A 12459-nucleotide genomic window follows, 5' to 3' on the forward strand; every position below is an offset into this window, starting at 1 on the left:
AGAGCAAAGCCAAGACAAGAATGCCACGGATCTAAATGATCTTTGCTGGTAACACTCACGGTTATCTCTGCCACCCCTTCTCTTTGTGCATGTGGTCCCACATGCAGCCAAGAGACCACCCTCGGGCTGCACAGATGCTGTGTGCCAAGCATGCCAGCCACAGAACCACGTGTCTCCAGGGTTATCTGCTGTAGTGGTGTGTTTTTTGTTTTATTAGTATGCTTACTCTTTGATTTGCAATTTTATAATTTCCTTATGCTCTCCTTTTTGTCCCTGCCCTCTCCCCAGAGCTGTCCTCACTCCTCCTTTCATTAAATGTCAATTTTTCACCAAACCTGCCTTCCCTCGAGAAACTTCCCTGTCAATTTTGTATTTCTCCAAATTCTATTAGTTCACTGAAGCTGTTTTCCTCCCTTGAAATTCTTTATTGGTTTATACATTGTATTCCCTGCCTTGTTTTTCACTCCCAATTCTCCTGATTAGTTAAAGATTGCATCCTCCCTTGAGACCTGCCCCTGTATAGAAGTTGTTGTTTGCCCCTAGTTTGGGGTCCTGGGACACTGAGAGGGGAAGTTTTACCATCAAATAAAGGTACCCCAGTTCCACCCCAGGACCCATGGTGCTGCTCTTTTGTTTCCATGCCAACTTCCACTGGTAGCTGGGATTTTGCGGGGTTCAGAAGGAGGATGTCACACCCTGCCATCATCTAGCTGGGACAGGCGACAATCTGCCATGCCACTGGGACCTTCCTACTGACCCCACTTCAGGGCTCTGCAGCCACAGTGCTCAGAAGAACCATCCCTTGGCATTGAGCTTCATTAAAGCAATGCCCAAAGACAGCTCTTTGGTTTGCTCTAGGTTTGCTTCCTTCAAAAACAAATGGGCCACAGGGAAATGTCCACTTGCCTGAGGGATAATGCAAGCACTTAGAGCTGGACTCTAGATGCTAAGAAGGACCCTGAATACTTGGTATACAGATATTCATGCATGAGATGGCAAAGCCAGAAGCAGTGCCCATCATTCTTGGCTGAAGTAGCAGAAGCAAATTCCTGCATGGGAGAAGGAGATTTCAGCAGCCACAATCTTGTTTGGCTCGACTCTCCAATCGCTTCCACAATATTCTCAGTGTTTCCAGGAGTGTTTTTTCCTGCTCAAAAATGAAACAAGAAAGGAATAACCCTTTAAGCGCCCCTTGACCTGCCCCATGGGTCTGAAAGAGGAAGAAGAAAGACATTGAGGAGCTCAAACACGTTCAGAGAAGGGAACAGAGCTGGGGGAGGCTCTGGAGCACAACTCTGATGAGGAGCAGCAGAGGGAGCTGGGAGGGGCTCAGCCTGGAGAAAAGAAGGCTCAGCAGGGACTTTCTGTCTCTGCACAACTCCCTGATGGGAGGCTGCAGCCAGAGGGTGTTCAGGCTCTGCTCCCAGGGGAAACAGCCCCAAATTGTGCCAGGGAAGGGTTGTAAAGCCCTAGCACAGGCTGCCCAGGGCAGTGGTGGAGTCACCATCTCCAGTGGGGCGTTAGAAGACCTGTGGATGTGGTACCTGGAGACATAGGTTAGGGCAAGCAGTGCTGAGTTAATAACTGACTTGATGATCTTAAAGGTTTTTTCCAACCTTAATGATTTCATGTTCTGTGAATCTATGGTTCTGTGAAGCAGTGGAGCTTTCCTGGTCATAGCTCTGATTAACACCAACAGTGTGGGGACTGAACTGTCACCCTCTTGCTCTCAGCACCATCATGGATGTTTTCAGACACTCCACCCAGCAGTGTGGTGTCCAACCCACCCAGCCCAAGGCCTTCAGTTATGCTGCTGTGAAACTACATGAAGAGATAAGTTATTCTCCTCAGGGTGTTTTTTTTTCTTAAAACAGATAACTTTCCTTAAAAGATAACTGTACAAATTGGCACTGTTTGCTCCAGAGTTTGGAAAAAAGAGCAAGAAAAGCATAGTTCATTCTTCTGATAAACACCACTAATGTGACTGGCATGCACACAAAGAAGAACAGTGCTTCCCCCAAACCTGTAAACAAAGTTATTGTGAGTGATATGCTTCAAATAAGCAAATATTAGAGATTTCTGTAAAAGAAAGGAGTAAACTCTAACAACACAAAACTGTTGGCGCTCAAACCCATCTAAACACACACTGTCCTCCTGCAGCTGCATCAGAGCTGCCTGCAGACATGTCCAAGTCTTCAGGAGTTGGATCTCACCCTCCTGCACTGAAAGAACAGATCCAGGAACCTGCTCACGTGGACCTGTAATGCCTGATGAGGTTTCCTAATTCCAGCTGAATGATAAAAGCAAATACCTCAAAATGCAGATGTCATTTTCTAATAAATTCAACTCAACAGCCACATCTGGAAAAAGGGTGAATTTAGAAAGGAAATGGGTAAAATGATACTACAAATTTCCTCAGGGGTTGAGTTTATCAATGGCAAGACTGATTACATTGATCCCAAAGGTGTTGGAATATTTGATGCTTTGTTACTTGGGATAACAAAAGAAATCACAACACAGAGTCCATGGAGTGGCAGCAAATTTTAAACATTATGAAAAAAAATAATTTAGAGAGAGAAAAAATAAGAGCCTTTCAAAAATCATAAGAACCCTTTTTACAGTCATAAGGGGGAAATAAAAAAAACTGACTTGATTTAATTCAGATAAAAACTATCACCTGTAGTCTAATGCTACGTCAAATCCCTGCTGGCACTACCTTTTGTGCCCTCTGCTGTTGGTAGCTTCTTGCTGAGCCCTTTCTTCCATCAGTTTGGGTGCTTGCTGTTCTTTTCCTGCTCACCACAGAATCCAGCTCAGAAAATTTCATGTCTTTGGTAGGAAAAAATCAGAATGAGGTGCACAAATCTCATTTTAATTCATCACAAGCTCCCTACTGGAGCCATGCCCAAAGCTCCCTACTTTCCATGTTGTTTCACATGTCCTGTATTCATCCTGCCTGTACCTAACCTGGTAAATAAGGATGAGTGAGGGAGGAGAGCTGAGCTTGAGCAAGATCCAAGCAGTGGGAATCAGTTTGCATGTCTGAGGGCTGAAATTTGCTTTGCTCCTTCTCAGTGACTACAGGTAGCACTGAGCATTCTGCAGTCTGTGCACAGAGCTACACACCAGGAACTGGACACCAGTGACTTTGGAGCGTTCATGCTAAGGCTGCATGGGAGCATCCATGTTAAGGTGGTTTTTGATTGGTTTGTTCTGATTTTATGGAATGGGCTGAGTTCAGACTGCAGATTAGAGGATGGGATTCTCCGCCTCTACACCACCCTTGTGAGATCCCACCTGCAGAGCTGCCTTCAGCTCTGGGTCCTCAGCATAAGAAGTATGTGCCCCAGTTCAAACAGGTCCACAGGAGACCATGGAGATGCTTCAAGGAGTGGAGCCCCTCTGCTCTGGAGCCAGGCTGGGAGAGCTGGGGCTGAAAAGCTCCAGGAAGACCTCAGAGTCCCTTCCAGTGCCTAAAGGGGGAATATAAAAGAGAGGCAGGGCAAATTTTTACATGGGCAGTGATAGGACAAAGGCAATGTTTTTAAACTAAGCTGGGAAAGATTTAGATTGGGTGTTAGGAGGAAATTGCTCCCTGTGAGGGTGGTGAGGCCCCGCACAGGTTGCACAGAGAGGCTGTGGCTGCCTACTCTCTGGAAGTGTTCAGATTGGATGGGGCTTGGAGCAACCACGTCCCATGTGGCAGGACCCTACTGCGTCATGGAACGAGGTGAGCTTCAAGGTCCTTTCCAACCCAAACTCTTCTGTGTTCTGTGATTCCACACCCTGGCACTGGTACTGCGAACAGCTGATAGCCTTTTGGGTCACAGATGGGCTTTCCTGTGAGCAGGTACCCTTTGGGACCACTCCTTGTATGCCTGAGAAATTACCCTTTCTGAACTCACAGGAGCTCCTGGAGGTCACCAGGTTTCCTTGTGCGTGAGCTGGTGCAAGGATCTGTGTTTCTTACTGGAATGGCCAGTCTGAGCAGCTGAACAGACCTGACCCTTGAGCTGCAAAAACTCCTGTTTAGCATGCAGATCTCCCTGAAGGCAACACTGGCTGGGAGCCTGCTATGTGGGCTCTTTGTGGAGCACTGCCTTCCCTCCAGAGGGGTATTTGAACTTCATCACCCATCTAAGGGCTTTAAATCAACCAAACAGACCACCTGAACCACCCCAGGGAAAGGCTGGATCATCTGGGCTTCAGTCTTACCCTCCAGCATCCAAACTCTGATGTTTCTCCAGCAGGTTAGGTCCAACAGGTGAGAAGGAACAAACAAACAAATGGAAAAATACAGAACAGATGGGAAAATCACATCCAGTTAGGTCCCAGACTGCACTTTCAGGAACCTTCCTTCTGGCAAAGGTGTGCTGTGACATTAACTTGACCTCTCTGCTTAAAGGACTGCCAAGGGCTCCTGCTGTCAGCTGGGGTATCTGAACTGGTCATACTGGCACAGCCCTGCATTCCTGCAGGCACCTGACTGTAACTCAGCACTGCCTATGTCAGACTGTCCATACCCTGCAGCAGCCTGCCTTTGGAAGCAGGACCTAAGTCATGGCAAAGCCAGGTGCCCCATGAATGGCCCCATGAATGGCCCCTTGGAGGGAGCGGGCAGCAGCAGCACGAGGGCATTGCTTTGATGGATGTTGGCAATTTCCCATGTGTGGAGATGCGAGGCTTGGTTCTATGTTTTAGAAGGTTGGTTTATTATCTTAAGATATATATTGAAATACTACAATAAAACTATACTAAAAAACAGAGAGGGAAAGATCATTAGAAAGAACAAAAACAGAATACATAACAAAATCTCGTGACTGCTCACAGCCTCGGCACAGGTGGCTGTGATTGGTTATTAAGTGAAAACAATTTACATAGACTAATGGAAGATGCACCTGTTGCATTCCACAGCAGCAGATAGTTATTGCTTACATTTCTTTCCTGAGGCTCCTCAGGAGGAAAATCATAGCAAAAGGATTTTTCAGAAAATATTATTGCTACAGATGGAGACAGGTTTCAAACAACAGACAGGTTTTCCAAGATTTTTCCAAACAAGAGCTGTGGGTTTCTTGGGAACACCATTCAGTGGAGATGCCCAAAACTTGAGGCCAAAGCTGAACAGGAGTAGACAGGAAGGGGGCCTGGGAGATGCTCCGAGGGCTGGAGTCCCTCTGCTCTGGAGACAGGCTGGGAGAGATGGGGGTGTTCACCTAGAGAAAAGAAGGCTCCTGGGAGATTTTAGAGCCTCTTCCAGTGCCTTAAAGGAGCTCCAGGAGAGCTGGAGAGGGACTTTGGACAAGGGCCTGGAGTGACAGGACAAGGGGTGCTGGCTTTAAGCTGAAAAAGGATGACTAGATATTGGGTACTAGCAAGAAATTCTCGGTTGTGAGGGTGGTGGGGCCCTGGCACAGGTTGCCCAGAGCAGCTGTGACTACCCCTGGATCCCTGAAAGAGTCCAAGGCCAGCCTGGATAGGGCTTGGAGCAACCAAGTGTAAGTTGTGATTTGCTCCATCCTTCCTCAGACTTTCTCCAAGGGATCAACACACTACACCTGAATGCTCCACTAGCAGCTAAGCCAAGAGAAAACTGTCCTTGGGGGCACCAGGGAGGGGATTGTCCTGCTCTGCTCTGCACGGGGGTGGCCTCACCTCAAGTCCTGTATGCGACATAAAAAACACATTAAGCCATTGGAGAGCATCCAAAAGAGGCCATGAGGATGGGGAAAGGTCTGGAGGGGCCATATGAGGAGCAGCTGAGGGTACTTGGTGTGTTGAGTGTGGAGGAGAACTGAGGGGAGACCTCCTTGAGCTCTTCAACATCCTCCTGAGAGGCAGCACAGGAGCAGCTCAGGGTTTGCATATCTAACTTCTAGGTGCCTATGTTTGCACACAGGAATTTTCCTCCCATGTATGTCTTGCATTAGACAAAATAAAGGTTTAGGCTCATCTCTGTAAAGCACTTGCAGGCTGTTCACTGTTGAAGACTGTCACTACTGAGCTGCACATCTGCACTCACAACTCTTCCAGTGGCAATGCCATGGCTTGTTGGAGTGGTGCAGGCTAGGGGCCAGCTAATGGTAGGGAGTTGGTGTATGGTTAATTAATTGAGGTCATTGTAGGCGTTTTACTTTTGCTCCTACCTTCAGTGCTCCAAACCACACCTCTCTTCCACGGCACCTACATTTAATGTCTGCAGCTAGGTAGTGTGAATATGCCTGAGGCCACTTCTGCTCATCGTAAGAGGCTGGCAGGGATACAGTTCCAGACACTCAGAGGACAGTACAGAGAACATAGTGATCAAAAATCCCTCACAGTTAAACAGATTCCTATTTGCCAAGGGCTCAGATGCTGTCACTGTGGAGCAGAGCTTGGAGGACAAACTGCTGACATGAGAACTAGCAGGGCACACTGGTGGGCATGACCAGCTATGAGGACAAAACCAGGCTGATTTTGCTTATAATAAGAGGTCACTTGCTTGTTTATGGTAATTTTCTCCTGCTGCTCTTAACTCCTTTTGGGGGTCTCTAAAGCACACTACAAAGTCCTATTTAACAACCAGAATCAAAGACAGGAACACTGAAATGATCCCCAGATTTGACATGGCCAATATGACACAATGACCTTCCTAACCCCATCTGGGAAAGAATCAACAGGTTATGCCATGACTGGTGGCACCATAAGCAGGTGGCAAAACTTTAGGTGACAGCTCAGTTGCAGCTCAGCTCAGTTGCAGGCGATGTGCATCAACACTGCCTGATTCAAAGAGCCAAGAAAGGAAATAAGAGCTGGCAAGACTCTTCCAATGAACTCTTGCTAAATATTTCCCCTAAAATAACATCAACTTTTTCCACTCTTTCCCCCCAAGAACCAACCACATTCTTAAGTAGATATGTTCTCTCTCTCTTCCTTCACTTTGACTCACCAGGTCTCTGAGCACGTGCCACATGATTAAAAATGCCACATCACGAAGCCCCACAGTGATACCAAATGGGCAACATATGCAATACAGTCAGCTTATGAATAACTTGGGAGGTTGAAACTTATTTACACAATGTCCTTGAATAAATAAAATCCAGGGGCAGAGCTCTTGGAGTCTTTTGAGAGCAAAGGTCCATGGAGGGCTGTAAATATCAATCCTTTGCCATTTCAGTATTTCCACCAATTTGTGACTTCATACCCTCCCTTACCCTGAATCCTATGTTCACTCTGAAATGGGAAATCAACCCAACAAGCCTAAAAATGGAAATGTGTATAGGATGACAACATTGAATCACTTATTCTCTGAATATTCTTTTATCAAGTCCTGAAAGCAAGTCCACAAAAAACTCCCACATGCTGCCTAACAAAGCATGAACAATCAAGTGCTCCTCTCCAGTCTCTCTGAATGCATGAGGTGGATCCACGCACACATCACTGAGTGCTGGCTCACATTACAGACTGCTGGGACAAGCTGGGTCCTTACAGAGCTTCTGAATCACACCAAGACTGTGACACAATTAACTGCTCACCCAACTGGAAGCTAAATCTTGCAAGTAAAAGAAATCCTAATCTTCTAGACTACAAATATAGCTGTTACTTAAGTTCCACCAGCTGCTGAGGTAGGAAAGAGATTCAAGAAGGGAATTCTGTACTTGTAAATAAATGCTTGTTACTGATGATGGGCTCCAAACCTATTAAACCTCTGATCATTTTGCTGGAAGCAAATGTCATCATTTTGCTGGAACCAAATGTCATCTAATGGATGACAAAAAAGAGGGTAGAAATGTCTTCTCATGTTGAAAGAGACAATTATTAGCTCATTCTGCTTGGAATACATCTGATTAAAAGTCAGGGTTGAGACACAAACATGAAACTTCATTTTCCAGATACTATCCTGTCATCTGCCTAAATTACTTCTCTGAGGTTAATGTGTGCTAGAGAGCTAAAGAGAGTGGGAAACAACTAAATGCAATACAGAGATGGAGGACCTGAAGAGAAGCAGAGACTTCAAAAGAAACAGTGTTTTGTTTTTCCTGCACAAATGCTCAATTTTTCTTATGTTAGAGGACATCCAGTATCCAGATAGAGATACTAAAAATCTGACTGGATGTAGCCCTGGGCAAAAATGCTCTAGCTGACTGTGCATTGACCAGGGGGGCTTGGTTAGCTGATCTCATCCTTCCCACCTCATTGCCCTCTGTAGTTTTACAAGAGACAACATGGGACAAAGCTGTGCCAGGGCAGGTTTAGGTTGGATATCATGAAAGGTTCTTCCCCCAGAGGGTGCTGGGCACTGCCCAGGCTCCCCAGGGAATGGGCACAGCCCCGAGGCTGCCAGAGCTCCAGGAGTGTTTGGACAATGCTCCAAGGGGTGCCCAGGGTGGGATTGTTGGGGGGGTCTCTGCAGGGCCAGGAGCTGGGCTGGATGATCCCTGTGGGTCCCTTCCAGCTCAGGGTGTTCTATTAAACATAGATCAGAGGCCCTCTGAAACACTCATGTGGCAGATAGATGATCTTTCCCGAGAGCAAATGATGCCTTTCAGGCAGAGAAGCTGCACAGATGACAGATATCCTCTCTCCACAAACCTCTCTGCTTTGCGACACAACAGCTGCAACACAGACCTCCCAAAGCAGTGGGATTGCAGGGCTTGAGGGGATTACAGAAACATCCTAACAGTATTACCTCGGGCAGTGTCATTTAAGGTGTCTATCACTGCACCGTGTGATTCACAGAGATTTAATCAAATGACTATCTTAGTCATCCAGGTAGTTTTCAGGGCCTATGATGGGCTGAGGAAGCAGACTGAATCAGGTGATGGACTGAAGGTGCAGAGGCTCTTGCAGCATAAAGAAAATGTCGTGGTTTGGCCCGGAAAGGTGTTTTTGGAAAGGTCTAAGTCGGGCCAATCAGTGGCCAAATTCAAAACCACACAAAATGCACCAGGAATTCACTGCAGAAAGTTTGCTACTCTTGTCAAACCCGGAGAAGTGAGAAGGCCCAGTGCTACACAACAGAAGTGAACCTTGTGCAGGTGAATAATCTTTTTTCCCTCACAACTCTGTCCATTCTGCTGTGCTCACATGAATCTGTGCTGATTCTGAAACATCACCATGAGGATTTCCATGGGTACAACTCAAAAAAGCTGTGGCTGCCCCATTCCTAGAAGTGTTCAAGGCCAGGTTGGAGGGGGCTGAGAGCAACCTGGTTTGGTGGAAGGTGTTCTTGCCCATGGCAGGGGTTCGGAACAAGATGGGCTTTAAGGTCCCTTTCAACCCAAACTATTCTGTGATTCTATATTTGGGTTAAGGACAGCACTGGAGATTGCTGACTATGAAGCACTTCCAGCAGAGGCTGCCCCATGTCAAACTCTGCATACACAATTACAGGCCCATCAGAGTTGGGCAAGCCACCGTTAACTTACCCAGTGGGTGTTTCACAGTCCCTGATGACAGACACTCCAGGCATGCTTCTTCTGAACTCCAATTCTTGCTGTGACAGGACACAGACCCTTTGGAAAGGACTCCTGACTCCCCTCAGCTGGGGCATTACACAGACCTCCCGCTCCTGTCGGGCTCAAAGCTGGCACTGTGGGTTTTCTAAATCCATGTCTGTTATGCAAAGAGCTCCACCTCTTGCCTTGTCCCAGTGGGCACATGTGCTCTGCCACCCATAGCATATCCTGCAGACTGGCTGGCAATCTATTTTTCCAGCATGTGGGAGGCCCACGCCTCTCTGCCATCTGCCACCATTCATTTCTTGTTGTTTCTGAAGCAACCTGAAAAATACCTCTGATTAAATTTAATGAAGCAGGAAACCCTCTGAGTAAATTTATTTCCCAAATAATCTGCTTACTGCTCTATCACTCTTGCTGTGTGTGACAGACACCCATCTTATCCCTCCTGCACTTCTGAATCCATTCATTTGCTCCTGTTTTGGCTCTAATGAGTGGACTGCCCAGTTTCCACAAGAACAGCTAGGAAGTGCGAAATGGGGGGGAATCTAGAAAGGATTTTTAGATAATAAGGTATAGCAACAAATAGGAATTCTTAAGAAAATATGAATTCTACCCTACTAGGCAAAAGCTTAGATGAGTCTAATGGATGACAAAAAAATCCCTGTCTGTCCCTGTCTGCAGGAAGGGCTCTGAGCAGGGACCAGGCTCTGCTCCAGGGCCCAGCCATGGCACAAGAGGCAAAGCAGAAACTGATGCACAGGAAGTTTCACCTGAACATGAGGAAGAACTTTCCTGTGCACTGAGCAAGCACCCAAGAGGCTGCCCAGAGAGGGGATGGACTCTCCTCATTGGAGATATTCCAGAACCATCTGGATACAATCCTGTGTCATGTGCTCTGGGATGACCCTGCTTGAGCAGGGAGGTGAGACCAGATGAGCCACTGTGGGTCCTTCCAGCATGAACTGTGCTGTGATTTGTGTGAGAAAACTTCCTTTTTCTAAGCAAGTGAACATTCCCTGAAGCTAGCTAGCACTAGATTAAACTGTGTGAAAAGTGATCACTGAACCTTTTCTCCCCAGTCTGTATTCTGATAACATCTTTAACCATAGCAGAAAAATAAGCCAACACCGTTACTTTGCAACATGATCCATTTCTAGAATGAAAAAACATTGCTATTTTTTTATCTGTAGCAGATCTAATAAATTAGCATCTTCTTCAGTAAATTAAATTGGCTGCTAAATAAATTTGAATTACTAAGTAAACTTGAATTACTCTTCCTGCCTATGTGCTTCGAAAAACACACATTTTGTGTATCTGTCCCTCTGCTTTCAACTGGCTGTGCTAATTCCGTCAGATACTCAGGCAGCTCTGGAGGATTTAGGAAGTTACAACATCCCAGCTCACTGCAAAGGCTGTTCACATCTGTCTCTTGATTCTTGGGCAGGGCATCATTATTGACAGCAAGGTCTCCTCTGTGCTGAAGGCTTCATGCTGGCACTCCCACCCGCACCCAGGAGGTGCTCCATGACACTGGAGCACTGGCACTAAGGGATCCATGTCTCAGGAATGAAGAATAGAAACAGCTGCTGTATGGGGAGGAAGTGGGAGAAACAGCTACTGGCATAAAGTGACACAGCCTCACGGAGCTGCCATGAAAACTGTCATCTCAAGGGCAAAATCTGATGTATTGCAATGAAGCTAATAATTAAAATATAGAGACCCACATTGCTTCAGCCCCTAAAAAAGGGCTTTGGTCAAGGCAAAGAGAATTTTGCAGGTTCCCAATAGTGCCTTTCACGTTTACAGAGTACACTGCATGATCACTGTGCACAGAACAAAAATTCCTGAAGTATTTCCTATTGCTCAGTAGCCTCTAGATAAATGTCTGCAGAGCTCCTGTACTGTACTGGGCCAGACCCTTAGCTGGGAAAACTGGCAAAACACTGCTGTGTGAGGGGAAAGTGGGAGATCTGTAACAGCTGAAGAGCTGCACAATAATTTCTTGAAGTAAGAAATGATGCCTGTTTCTATGGGAGGGAGTAATTTACATAATAGCCACACACACATGCATAGATGCTAATGCCAACATTTACATATTTCACGTGTAACATATACTACACAAGTCACAGAACTCTCTCTGGAAGACTGCGTATTGTTGAATTAAGCAGTGCAAAAATAGGAATGCATTACCTTCAAAATAGCAAGACTTCCTCCCACCTCTTCCCCCTCCAAGTTCACGGACTATGCATTTCATCAGGATTCACTATATCAGCCAGGATTAACCACCTTAGCCAAGAACTCTACCTTGGGTTGAGTCTGACATTCATTTTAAGTCTCCTACCTGAACTTTTGTGTAGCCTGACAGATGCTGAGAACGTCCCACCTCCTTTCCTGAGTATTTCTTAGTTTCTGACACAACATCTGTGCTTCTGCAATGGAGAGACTTCTGATCATGGTGGCCATCCCTTTTTCTGGCTTCTGTGCCAAAGAAGACATGGTTTAGCTTCTCCAGATACTTATCCAGCTCTTCTTGAGGTTACTCCAGTTGTTTGCTAACATTACTGGGGGAAGAAGAGGGTGGCAGGGACAGTTTGCTTTTCCTCTCCTTCCTGGCTTCTTCCACATCTGGGTTTTGTTTCATTAGAACAAGCATGATGATAATGGGAGATAAGCAACCCAGACTGCTTCCCTTATGGTGGTGAGATACCGGGAGCTGGTCATGCCTGATGATGTACTTGGAAGAAGCCAAATGGACCAAACCATGGACCAAATGCTAGTAGTCAGAACTCCCAGCTGCCAGCATGCACAGGAGGACTGGTGCCAGGAATCAAATGACTGGGGATGTCACTGCTGGATTTTCTAAAGTAGCATGTCTTACAAACATTCCACAGTTCTAAAGATGAAAACAGCAGAAACAGTAAGCAGCAGAAAAATTTTAAGCAGCAGAAAAATACAAGATCATCTGGCACAGTTCTGTATGGTCTTAAAATAGCAGCATCTCTCCTCTTTTTATGTTATGGAG

The sequence above is a fragment of the Passer domesticus genome, chromosome 15, assembly GCF_036417665.1.
Source record: "Passer domesticus isolate bPasDom1 chromosome 15, bPasDom1.hap1, whole genome shotgun sequence".
NCBI classification, from domain to species: domain Eukaryota; kingdom Metazoa; phylum Chordata; class Aves; order Passeriformes; family Passeridae; genus Passer; species Passer domesticus.